The sequence below is a fragment of the Manis pentadactyla genome, chromosome 15 (genome assembly GCF_030020395.1).
Source record: "Manis pentadactyla isolate mManPen7 chromosome 15, mManPen7.hap1, whole genome shotgun sequence".
Classification (NCBI taxonomy): domain Eukaryota; kingdom Metazoa; phylum Chordata; class Mammalia; order Pholidota; family Manidae; genus Manis; species Manis pentadactyla.
This window is the reverse complement of record NC_080033.1, coordinates 16,979,045-16,992,626: the sequence shown is the minus strand read 5'-3', so window position 1 is coordinate 16,992,626 and position 13,582 is coordinate 16,979,045. Positions and strand designations below refer to the sequence as shown.

Below are 13,582 nucleotides of genomic sequence, written 5' to 3'. Positions count from 1 at the left end.
AGCAATCCTGAGAAGGAAGAATAAAGTCGGGGGGATTATACTACCTGACTTCAAGCTCTACTACAAGCCACACTAATCAAGAGAATTTGGTACAGGCACAAGAACAGACCCATAGACCAGTGGAATAGACTAGAGAGCCCTGATATAAACTCAAGCATATATGGACAGTTAATATATGATAAAGAAGCCATGGATATACAATGGAGAAATGACAGCCTCTTCAACAATTGGTGTTGGCAAAACTGGACATCTACGTGCAAGAGAATGAAACTTATTATTGTCTAACCCCATACACAAAAGGAAACTCAAAATGGATCAAAGACCTGAATGTAAGTCATGAAACCATAAAACTCTTAGAAGAAAACATAGGCAAAAATCTCTTGAATATAAACATGAGCAACTTTTTCCTGAATGCATCTCCTCAGGCAAAGGAAACAAAATAAAAAACGAATGCATGGGACTACATCATGCTAAAAAGTTTCTGTACAGCAAAGGACATCAGCAGCAGAACAAAAAGGCATCCTACAGTATGGGAGAATTTATCTGTAAATGACATATCTGACAAGAGGTTAACATCCAAAATATATAAAGAATTCATACACCTCAACACCCAAAAAGCAAATAACTGCATTAAAAAATAGGCAGAGGATATGAACAGACACTTCTCCAAAGAAGAAATTCAGATGGCCAACAGACACATGAAAAGATGTTTCACATTGCTAATTATCAGGGAAATGCAAAGTAAAACCACAGTGACATATCACCTCACACTAGTTAGGATGGCCAACATAGAAAAGACTAGGAACAACAAATGCTGGCGAGAATGCAGAGAAAGGGAAACCTCCTACACTGCTGCTGGGAATGTAAACTAGCTCAACCATTGTGGAAGCAATATGGAGGTTCTTCAAAAAACTAAAAATAGAAACACCATTTGACCTGGGAATCCCACTCCTTGGAATTTACCCAAAGAATACAATTTCTCAGACTCAAAAACACATATGCACCCCTGTGTTTATTGCAGCACTTTTTACAATAGCCAAGATATGGAAGCAACCTAAGTGTCCATCAGTAGATGAATGGATAAAGAAGATGTGGTACACATACACAATGGAATATTATTCAGCCATAAGAAGAAAACAAATCCTACCATTTATAACAACATGGATGGAGCTGGAGGACATTATGCTCAGTGAAATAAGCCAGGTGGAGAAAGACAAGTGCCAAATGATTTCCCTCATTTGTGAAGTATAACAACGAAGCAGAACTGAAGGAACAAAATAGGAGCAGACTCAGACTCCAAGAAGGGATTAGATGTTACCAGAGGGGAGGGATGGGGAGGGCAGATGGGGAGGGAGGGAGAAGGGGATTGAGGGGTATTATGTTTAGTACACATGGTGTGGGGGATCACGGGAAAACCAGTGTAGCACAGAGAAGGCAAACAGTGACTCTGTGGCATCTTATTACACTGATGGACAGTGATTGCAATGGGGTGTGGGGGGACTTGATAATATGGGTGAATGTAGTAACCACACTGTTTTTACATGTGAAACCCTCATAAGAGCATATATCAATAATACCTTAATAAAAAAAATTTTTAATATAATGGAAAGACACTTCACTGACAGCATGTGACAAAGAACAGTCCAAAGAAATAGTCTAGAAAAGTCCCTAAACACAGTTACAACCACGAGGAAGAGCAACAAGCAGCCCTGGGGTAGAGGGAAAATCCGACTCCCAGAGTCACCATGTTGGAATGTTCAACATGTCCAGTTTCTCAACAAAAAGTTACGACGCATGCAAACAAAGTACGGTCCATTCACAGGGTCATCCATTTCATACAAATGGAATCAAACAAGATGTGGCCTTTTATGTCTGGCTTCTTTTACCAGTAAGCATGGCATTTTTCTGGGTTAATGCACATTTCGCGGCATGTACCATTACTTCATCATTTTTATGACCAGGAAACATTGGATTGTCTGTATAGGCCACATTTTCTGCCTCTATTAATCTATTGATGGGCATCTGGATTGTTTCCATTTTGGCTTTTATGAATACTTCTATCCACACCTACACACTTAATAAACATGTACTGATTCACTGATAACAAATCTGATGGACGCTAGGATACCAGGAGTTGGGCCTGGACTACCAGGCTATATCAGTGTATACTGTTTAAAATCTTTTTGTGTTGAGATGTAATGGAACGGCTGTGCCCTCAACACCTGCGTTTCACATTGTGCATCTCCCTGTGTGTCTGCGCGTGTAGCCCACTGAGGGAGCTCAAATTCAAAGTTGAATACAGGTCCACAGACCTGGACCACAGCTCTGGGACCTGACTGAGTTCCAGAATTCACAACATGGAGGATTTAGAAAGGTGCATAATGCATACACCGTGTTTTAAATAATCCCCAGGGGGTCCAGGACAGCACCTGGTGACCAAATCATTCATTCTGCATCAACACTTAGGATGACTCAGAATAAAGTGAAATAAATAGACTGTAAAGAGCAACATGTGAATTCAGGTTTGGCCACCAAAGGAGACTGGGACACCCTGGCATTATCAGAACTTCCTAGGTTTCTAAACTGCAGAGAAAAGGGGGTGTGTGAACTGTATTAGTTTATATTCAGAGGCAAAATGATTTTCCCTGCCAATTCTCGTTTCCAACAGTGCTGCTGGAAGCTGTTTTCAGTCCTCCGAGGAGCAAAGAACCCAGCTTTATTCATCTCCCAGTAATAAAACAAGCTGATAAAATATAAAGTAGTATTTTGTAAAATAAGATATTAAGCATTTTCTCCTTCTCATGGATTATACCAACTGCTTTACATGCATTCATTCACTCACTCCTCACTACCCAGAGGCTGGTTCTATTATTACTTCCATTTTACAGAGAAGGAAAGGGACTCTAAGAGGACAAGTAATCTGTCCAAAGTCATGTACTTAACAAGTAGTTGAGCCAGATCTTAAACCCAGATAATTTGACTTTAGAGCTGTGTGCTTATCCACCACACAATACTGATTCCTTATCAAATAAACGGCAGACCACATTGTGTACCCGTTAAACTAGAAAACACAAGAGGTGCTGGGTGGGGACAGGGCGGGAGAAAGACTGTCTCTGGAATCCCCCAACGCTTGAATCACCTGCTTTCCAGCATACTCCCAAAGTCCATAGAACACATCGGTCTGGTTACAACCTCAGGCAAGCAAGCCCAAAGTCCAAAGGCCGTGTTTTTCCACAAAGTAAAGCAAGCCCCCTCAGCCGATATTGAATTTACTTGGGTTCTGTCACCACACAAATTCAATTCATCAAGTGTCAGCACCTTCCATGTCCCTGCGGGGCAGGGTCTGTGGTGCCCTGGATCCTTGTAGATATCCCCAAGGGTCCAGATACTCTTTCCAAGAATTTTATATGTTTTCATTTTAAGAATTACCTAAAAGAAAAAAAATCAGTGTATCTAGATGACTGGATTAACACTCTATAACCAAGTGCTACCATTTGGTTTCAATGCCTAGGGTATGTTTACAATGGCACTAAGGCCAACAAGGACTACTTTTACTGCCACAGGCTAATGAGAAGAAGCTAGAGGTGGATTTAGCTCACTGTAATACCTTTGGCTCAGTTAAAAGCCAACAGGCATCCTGGTACAAATGGAGGTTTTACTGTAGTTCAAACTGAGAAAGGATGGAAGAATTGAGACATCACAGGGTCTGCTAAATGCAAAAGGGCTCAGTGTGGCAGTCGGGAAAGTAGTTGTTTCAAGGAGGCAGCTAAATTTCAGCAAAATAGCATGTTTGTATTTTGAATTACATTGGCTCGGTTGCTTGGCTTGTGTTTAACTGCATGCTGACTTTATAGCAGAGAGAACTGTATAACACAAGAACTGTTAAGCTCTAGGAATATAAGCCTACTTTCATCAACATTTTTGCCTTGTTTAAAAAAAAATTTAAGTCAACACTGGGGACCCAATGCAATTTCAATTTTTTTCTTTGAAAACAGGGTCATCACTCCATGACTGGTGGGGGTAGGAAGAGAAAGAAGTCTGTGAAATGCTACCTTTTGTTGGGGGGGGAATCTCCCATATGGTTCTAGACAGCAGCAGGAAGTCCACACGAGATAAATAACGTTTACTGTGGCATTGTTTGGAGGAAGGGAGGGAAAAATCTGAATGTTTACCTGGTCTACAAAGATGTTTCGTTTAGCCTGCAGTAAATTTAAATATTTCCTACCAGTTATCAAATTGAAAAATCTGTCTGAGTTCTTTTGGATAGTGTATTACTCTCCAGAAGAACTTTCTCTGCTTATAGAAATGTTCTAAATCTGCACTAATGACAGCCACGAGCCACAGAGCTAAGGGACACCTAGAAATGCAGCTGATACACTGAGGGACTATTTATTTTATTTTAATTCAGTTTAAATTTATATAGATACAAGTGGCTAATGCTTACCACATTAGACACTGCAGATAAAGAGACTTTACATTAAGACTTCCAACTTATATTTAAAATTCTGGGGGAAAAAATCTGAGGATTTGTCAACACTCAGTCCACATTCCTGCAAAGTAACAAGTGGCTGGAGCTAAAAAGCTGTACCTGCTTTAGACAGAGCATGCCCCCGACAGTTTGCAACAGTCCCCACCACTCCCTGTTCTCTCACACCCACTCACCCTCTCATTTATATTCCCTGCCAGGCCTCTAGAAGCATGTGAATTCAAAACCCTGATTTGTGTGGTTTCCTTTAAACAACATCTCTTTAGTCAGTTTTGCCAAATGAACCCTTCAAAATCAGGCGTAAATGCCCCCTCGACCTAGAGAATACTGTTAACATAACACAGTCCGAGGTTATTTCTTCTTCCTCTGAACTCCAATAAACACTTGTCTCATAATGCATTTAACACTAATCCCAAATGGACTCAGAATTACTCTTTCAGGTTCTTCAATTTTCTCCAGACTCTAAGTTCTAGGTGGCTGTGACTCTGCTTTATGTGTGCATATTTCCAATAAAATCTTGTCTGGCACAGAACTCTGATCAAAGATGGCTCTCAGCAGCCATTTCACTGAAGAGTGAGAGGATTCCAATGGTACACCTCTCTTCCTCTCTGAAAAGCCCCAACCTGTTGGACCATCAGCCTTTTTTAACCCAAGTGTCACCCTATTTTTTCCCTCTGCATCGGTGTTGCAGGGAGGAAGTGATCATGTTTCAGCAATACCAGGCTGTGGGGAGCTGCATAAAAGGACAGACCTGCAGCTTTAAACGTATGAAAGTTTTTCCTGATTTTCCCACTTCTAACATTGTTAAAAAACATGGGCCTGTTCTCTCCTAGCAACTTGACTTAAGAATGCAGGAGCCCAGTTTGAAAAAGACATATGGACCCCTACGTTTATTGCAGCACTATTTACAATAGCCAAGAAATGGAAGCAACCTAAGTGCATCAATCAATAGATGAATGGATAAAGAACATGTGGTACACATACACAATGCAACATTATTCAGCCATAAGAAGAAAACAAATCCTCCCATTTGCAAAAACATGGATGGAGCTAGAGGGTATTATGCTCAGTGAAATAAGCCAGGTGGAGAAAGACAAGTACCGAATGATTTCACTCATCTGTGGAGTATAAGAACAAAGCAAAAACTGAAGGAACAAAACAGCAGCAGTATCACAGAACCCAAGAATGGACTAACAGTTACCAAAGGGAAAGGGACTGGGGAGGAAGGGTGGGAAGGGAGGTATAAGGGGGAAAAGGGCATTACGATTAGCACACATAATGTAGTGGGTGGGCACATGGGAAAGGCAGTATACAGAGAAGACAAGTAATGACTCTAGCATCTTACTATGCTGATGGACACTGACTATAATGGGGTATGTGGGGGGAGGAGTCTAATAACCATAATGTTGTTTTAAGTAATTGTACATTAATGATACAAAAAAAAAACTTCATAACAACAAAAAAAACATACACCTGTTTTGCTTGGCCTACAGTGCTCATTAAAAATGGATCAGCCACTGACATTTTTTAATGGAGAGATTTCAACGAAATATGTGGATTTCTGGCTTCTCTTAAAAATTACCAGATTTGATATTCCCTGATAGTTATCAATGAGAGAGCTGACAGACGGTGCCGTCTCTGGAGAAGGCTGTGGCCTCCAGTCCACAGAGTCCTCACTTATCTTCCTGCCAGACCCCTATAATAATCATTATCATAATAGTAAGAGTAGACACAAACATTTACCAAGGCTTTATCATATACCATGCCCTACTCTAACCATGTATATATCATCTCATTTAATACCCACAATGCCCCTTTGAGGCTATATGTTATATTATTAACCCTATTTTACGGATGAGGTAAAGTCTAGAGAAGTTAAGTAACTTACCCCAAATCAAGGTCATGATTCACCCCCAGGTAGACTGACTTCAAAGCCCTCACACATAACCACTCCACTGTGTTGTGATTCCACACTTGAGGCAGGGACTCCTGTGTAATACTCTGCACCCACTTTTTTAAACTGACCAGTCAAGGAAGACTCCCTCCTCTGGCCATCCAACCAATATAATCTTTACCAGAAGTTTAACTCATTTCCTCTGATGCCTCATGAAAAGAGCAGATTTAAAGCTTACATTGTGAAAGACAAAGACATGGAGCGATCAGAAGCCTCTGACTGCATTTCCCAGGAAAATTTCTTACACAAAATTAACTAAACGAAGAAAAGAGACACCAAAGTTTCTCACTCTAAAAGCCGATCCTAACAGAAGGTGCAAATAAGCACTAAAACCTAGAGGAGCAGTTTTCACGGTGAGGTGGACGGCAATGTGGGGAGCCCCCAAGTCTTCAAGAGTCTCTCCGGAAGTCGACGAGGACAAAACTATTTTCATAAAAATATCTGCCTTTTTCATTTTCACGGATACTTTACACAGTCTATAGGACATATCCAAAGAGGCGGAATGCAAAAGCAGTTATAAGAAACAACAGTAAAACAATGCTATTATTCTCACTAAATTATTTCTTTTCTGAAACAGTCTCTGAATAAAAATGTCAATTTTGTTAACATAGAACGGTCTACTATTACTATTTAAAAATGAACTGAATAGAAATACCATTTCACCCAGGAATTCCACCTCTACTAATTTACCCTAAGAATACAGCAGCCCAGTTTGAAAAAGACAGATGCAACCCTATGTTTACTGCAGCACTATTTACAAAAGCCAGGAAACAGAAGCACCCTAAGTGTGTCGATCAGTAGAGGAATGGATGAAGAACATGTGGTTCCTATACACAATGGAATATTTATTATTCAGGAATAAGAAGAAACCAAATCCTCCCATTTGCAACAACATGGATGGAGCTAGAGGGTATTATGCTCAGTGAAATAAGCCAGGCGGAGAAAGACAAGTACCGAATGATTTCACTCATCTGTGGAGTGTAAGAACAAAGCAAAAACTGAAGGAACCAAACAGCAGCAGTATCACAGAACTCAAGAACGGACTAACAGTTTAACAAAGGGAAAGGGACTGGGGAGGATGGGTGGGAAGGGAGGGATAACGGGGCGAGGGGGAGGGAAGAAAGGGGGCCACTAAGATTAGCATGTATAATGTGGGGGGAGGGCTGTGCAAGACAGAGAAGACAAGTAGTGACTCTACAGCATCTTACTACGCTGATGGACAGTGACTGTAATGGGGTTTGTTGGGGGGGACTTGGTGAAGGGGGAGTCTCGTAAACATAATGTTCCTCATGTAATTGTAGATTATGATACCAAAAAAAAAAGAATTAATAAATATTGTTAAAGTTTATTAGTTCAAACTTGTAACGCAGCAAATATCACCAGATATAGTTCACAGGCAGAACGCCTCTTTGGGGTCTTCCATAATTTTTAAGTGTAGACAAGCCATAAGCTCAAGAAGTTTGAGAACTTCAGCCCTAAAGAGAACAAGTCCTGCACATACGCATGTGCCCAGGGGGATATGTATCTGTGTGAGTGTGTCTAACACAGAGAGAAACCCTAAACCAAAAATTCGAAACTGGCAGCCAGCAGACATGTTTTGTGAGGGGCCTACACTGTCTTTAAATATTTATTAAATTCATTGTCAGCATTTTTAAAGAGCAAAAGGTTTCACACAGAGACAGTGTTCTGGTCTCTTCACCAAAAAAAAAAAAAAATAGGTTCTGCAAAGTAAAACAGAAGGAACAAAACAGCACGACACTCATGGACATTGACGGGCGACTAGTGGTTACCAAGGAGGAGGGGATGGGGCCAGTGTGGTGGTGACGCTGGGGGGTGGCGGGGGTGCGATAGGGGGATAAAGGGGCCCAGTAATTTGCAGTCACAATGTTAGGTGGTCTCAGGGACTGCTGAATCACCGTAATGTACATCTGAAACCAATATAAGATTGTATATCAACGATACTTTAAAAAAATTAAGCTCTCGCAACACTGTCCTGGCATTTCTATGTGGCCATTTGCATTGACTGGCGTCGCTTAGGGCGCAGTCTGGTTGATCACACTCAGGGCCTGTAGGTATCTGAAGTTGCTAGCCTGGGCTAGAGAAGGAAAAGGCATTTTTGCAATAAACAATGAAACATAAGGCAGTCTAATAAACGTCTGCATTCCTCCAGAGAGGTCAACATGCACAACAATAAATAACCCCTTTCCTTATCTGATTTCCCAAACAGCAATTTTGTAATGATCTCACCACTGCTACAGAGACTGTTGGAGGGATCAGAAACACGTCTGAGAAAGAAAGGAATCCACCGAGGAAGGGCGGAAACTCACCGGAAGAGCAAGTGACGGATCCTCCAGGGAACAGGAGGGCCCAGGTCAGGACCCACAGGGACAGCAACGGTCAGACCACTGGGTATTGCCTCCTGGAACGCCGGGTGGTAAATTCAGGATTCGTCCAACTTCTTTTGTCCTGAAGAGCAGGTGCTGGAAAGGAAGGGGACAATTCAGAACTTGGGTCCCCAAGGAAGCAAGGACACTGGTGAGAAATTGGAGGAGATGGCAACTTTTAGAAGAAACGAAGCAATAGCAAAAGGGAGAGATCTAGGTGGGAAAAAGGGTTTTGTTGTTAAGAAAAAGGTTTTTCCTCCTTTCCTATCTCCCCTCTCTGGGGAGGGACCTGGGGGATTTTGCTGGGACAAGCCTAACTGGGGTAGAACTGGTGATCAAGAGAGATTTTTGTTGCAGAGTTGGGGAAGAGGGTTGGGAAAACAAATATCAGATGAGAGAGAAACTGGGAATGAATGGTTTGTTAATGAGTTGGAAAGATATACCAAAAAATCCTTGATGGAAAGGAAGGATTTTTGCTGGAAAGCGATCCTGGATAGAGGAAAAAAAAAAAATCTGTGAAGAAAGAAAGATATTTTTTGCTCTAAATTCCTAAAAGGAGGGGGAGGGGTGTAGTCAAGAAATAGAGAAGAGATTTTTGTTTTTTCTGGAAGATCCTAAAAACAAACAAACCTGGATCCCCAAGCTGAGGAGGACTCTTCAGGAGGAAAGAGAATGTTTAGCAGAACGAACCTGGAAGTGGGGGGCGGCGAATCCAAGGCCAAGATGCAGAAAGGGCGGAGGTCAGGGCAGGGCCCCAGGTACGAGCTGGAGAGCTGCGAGGGGGCAGTTGGGGCCTGGGGGACGGCGCGGGTAAGAAAACGGGTGCAGTGGCCAGCGGCCGCGGAGTCTTCTCCAAGGGAGAAGGGGCTGCGGGGTGCAGCGAGGCCCAGAGCCGTTGGGAGGGCAGACACTGCATGCGTGACGCGGGGTGAGGGGCGCCCACGGCGCCCCCTGCGCCCTTCGAAACGGAGATAGGCCCCCTCAAAAAGCAATGTATCAACAAATTAGAATAGGTTCTAAAGGGGTAAGAGGCTGAAAATGACGGAGGAGCAGGAATGGGGATAGGAAGAGAGGCGGCCGGGACGGCAGAAACCGGATTTTAACCGCTTCCGGGGGTCGCGCGCCGGGCCTCGCGGCTCTCCCAGCGTCCCCCGGTTTCCACAGCGCTGCCCGCCGGCCGGGCACGCTCGCGCAGCCGGGCCTGCCCCGGGGGCATCTTCTGAGCTCAGCCGCGACGCGGGCACGCATGCGCGGCAGCGGCCGCTACCGCGGCCGCCTCGCCCGGCCCGGAGCATCCTCGCGCGCACCCTGCGACGCCCGGGCTCCCCGCGCGTGCGGCTCAGCGGGACGGCCTCGGCGGCTTTTCGTCCAACGCAGAGGGGCGGGGCCCGGGCGGGACCTCAGGCAGGGCGGGGCTCAGCGCGGTTAGGCGCCCGGCGGCAGAGCAGGCTTAGGAGCCGCCGCGGGACGCCCTGGAACGCGCTGATGCGGCGCTCGCGCCCGTGCGGGCCGCTGGGACCTGCAGTCCCCGCGAGGAGGGCTTGGGGAGTAGGCGCCCCTCCCGCAGGGCTGTGGGGCTCAGCGAGGCAGCCCCACGTGCTCTTCAGGAGGCGGCAGCGGACCACGAGCCCCCAGGCCTGCCCTTCGGGGCCTTGGGAAGGCGCGGGGCTGCAGAACCCCTAAGGGGGCGGGCGCGAGCTCACGCGCCACGCGGGCACGCGGCCGCGGCCTTCTCGCTCGGCCCGGAGCATCCTCGCGCGCACCCTGCGACGCCCGGGCTCCCCGCGCGTGCGGCTCGGCGGGGCGGCCTCGGCGGCTTTCCGTCCAACGCAGAAGGGCGGGGCCCTGGCGAGGCCTCCGGCGGGGCGGGGCTCAGCGCGGTTAGGCGCCAGCGGCAGAACAGGCTTAGGAGCCGCCGCGGGACGCCCTGGAACGCGCTGATGCGGCGCTCGCGCCCGTGCGGGCCGCTGGGACCTGCAGTCCCCGCGAGGAGGGCTTGGGGAGTAGGCGCCCCTCCCGCAGAGCTGTGGGGCACAGCGAGGCAGCCCCACGTGCTCTTCAGGAGGCGGCAGCGGACCACGAGCCCCCAGGCCTGCCCTTCGGGGCCTTGGGAAGGCGCGGGGCTGCAGAACCCCTAAGGGGGCGGGGCGCGAGCTCACCCGCCTTCCCTCCAGCAAACCCTGAGCCACGTGTGGGTCTGGGCCTCTGCTGAGCAGCGTTGAGAGACAGACAGAAACCGGGAAGAGCAATGGCCCGGTCTGGTCAAGGACATAGGGATTCATTCCTTAGAAATCCAACACAGGAAATCTACGGAGACAACGTATAGTCGTCGCCTTGGGATGGGATGGGGATGGACTGTAAAGGAGCATGAGGGGATCCGATTGGGGTGGTGCAAAGGGACGTTGACGGTTGGACAATCTGGTGAATTCACTAAAAATTGTTGGATTATACACTTATACAATGGGTGACTTTTATGGAAATTATACCTCAAAGTTTTGTTATTTTCTAAAAATGGATCCCTGCGGTAGACAACAAAAAGAAGGACTGGCATTCTACTTTTGGGTTCCTTAATTCAGCAAATATTGCTTACTGGGTTTCTGTTCTCTGCTGAGGTACAGCAGTGTCTGTACCTCAGAAACAAACGTTCCTGCCTAGGCTTATATTCCAGAACATCACCGTCCAAAAGAAATACAAGCCCCGGGTGTCAGACACAATTTTACATTTCCTAGTAATCATTTTTTAAAACAAAGGTTACAGAAGAAGGTGAAATCAACTTTAATAAACAATTCAACCTGCAATGTTATTTCAACATTTAATCAATACAAAAATTTTAATGAGATAATTTACTTATTTTGAATTCTTTAAAACCTGGTGTATATATACATTCACAGGACGTCTCAATTCGGACTAGCCACATCATAGCCACATATAGCGAGTGGCTCTGGTACTCCACAGCATACCTCTAGTGGGGGACAGACCAATACCTTATGAACATAACATGGTTACATTTAAAAAAAAATTAAGGAAAGAGGACAGACTGTCAGAGGATACTTTTTTTTTTTTTTGGTATCATGAATGTACAATTACTTGAACAACATTATGTTACTAGATTCCCCCCATTATCAAGTCCCCGCCACATACCCCATTGCAGTCACTGTCCACCAGCCTAGTAAGATGCTAGAGTCACTACTACTTGGTTTCTCTGTGCTATACTGCCTTCCCCATGACCCCCCTTACATTATGTCTGCTAATCATAATGCCCCTTTTTCTCCTTTTTCCCCTTCCCACCCATCCTCCCCAGTCCCTTTCCCTTTGTTAACTGTTAGTCCACTCTTGGGTTCTGTGAGTCTGATGCTGTCCTGCTCCTTCAGTTTTTTTATTTGTTCTTATACTCCACAGATGTGTGAAATCATTTGATACTTGTCTTTCTCTACTTGGCTTATTTCACTGAGCATAATACCCTCTAGCTCCATCCATGTTGTTGCAAATAGACCTGCAGCTTTTAACCTATGAAAGTTTTTCCTGATTTCCCCACTCCTAACATTGTTAAAAAACATAGGCCTGTCCACTCCTAGCAATTTGCCCTAAGAATGCAGGAGCTCAGTTTGATAAAGACATATGCACCCCTATGTTAATTGCAGCACTATTTACAATAGCCAAGAAATGGAAGCAACCTAAGTGTCCATCAGTAGATGAATGGATAAAGAAGATGTGGTACATATACACAATGGAATATTATTCAGCCATAAGAAGAAACCAAATCCTCCCATTTGCAACAACATGGATGGAGCTAGAGGGTATTATGCTCAGTGAAATAAGCCAGGCGGAGAAAGACAAGTACCGAATGATTTCACTCATCTGTGGAGTGTAAGAACAAAGCAAAAACTGAAGGAACCAAACAGCAGCAGTATCACAGAACTCAAGAACGGACTAACAGTTTAACAAAGGGAAAGGGACTGGGGAGGATGGGTGGTGAGGGGGGGATAACGGGGCGAGGGGGAGGGAAGAAAGGGGGCCACTAAGATTAGCATGTATAATGTGGGGGGAGGGCTGTGCAAGACAGAGAAGACAAGTAGTGACTCTACAGCATCTTACTACGCTGATGGACAGTGACTGTAATGGGGTTTGTTGGGGGGGACTTGGTGAAGGGGGAGTCTCGTAAACATAATGTTCCTCATGTAATTGTAGATTATGATACCAAAAAAAAAAATTAATAAATATTGTTAAAGTTTATTAGTTCAAACTTGTAACGCAGCAAATATCACCAGATATAGTTCACAGGCAGAACGCCTCTTTGGGGTCTTCCATAATTTTTAAGTGTAGACAAACCCGAAGCTCAAGAAGTTTGAGAACTTCAGCCCTAAAGAGAACAAGTCCTGCACATACGCATGTGCCCAGGGGGATATGTATCTGTGTGAGTGTGTCTAACACAGAGAGAAACCCTAAACCAAAAATTCGAAACTGGCAGCCAGCAGACATGTTTTGTGAGGGGCCTACACTGTCTTTAAATATTTATTAAATTCATTGTCAGCATTTTTAAAGAGCAAAAGGTTTCACACAGAGACAGTGTTCTGGTCTCTTCACCAAAAAAAAAAAAAAATAGGTTCTGCAAAGTAAAACAGAAGGAACAAAACAGCACGACACTCATGGACATTGACGGGCGACTAGTGGTTACCAAGGAGGAGGGGATGGGGCCAGTGTGGTGGTGACGCTGGGGGGTGGCGGGGGTGCGATAGGGGGATAAAGGGGCCCAGTAAT

The 13,582-nt window shown here is 45.0% G+C and overlaps 1 protein-coding gene across 1 annotated transcript in view; it reads right to left on the bottom strand.

Moving 5' to 3' along the window:
• LOC130681128 (zinc finger protein 541-like) overlaps positions 1–8,899 on the bottom strand; it is a 41,480-nt gene extending 32,581 nt beyond the window's left edge. Inside the window, exon 1 of the mRNA XM_057493376.1 lies at positions 8,768–8,899. The gene's annotated coding sequence lies outside the window, so the exon portion shown is untranslated. The remainder of the gene's footprint in view (positions 1–8,767) is intronic.
• Between the last annotated feature and the right edge of the window lie 4,683 nt (positions 8,900–13,582).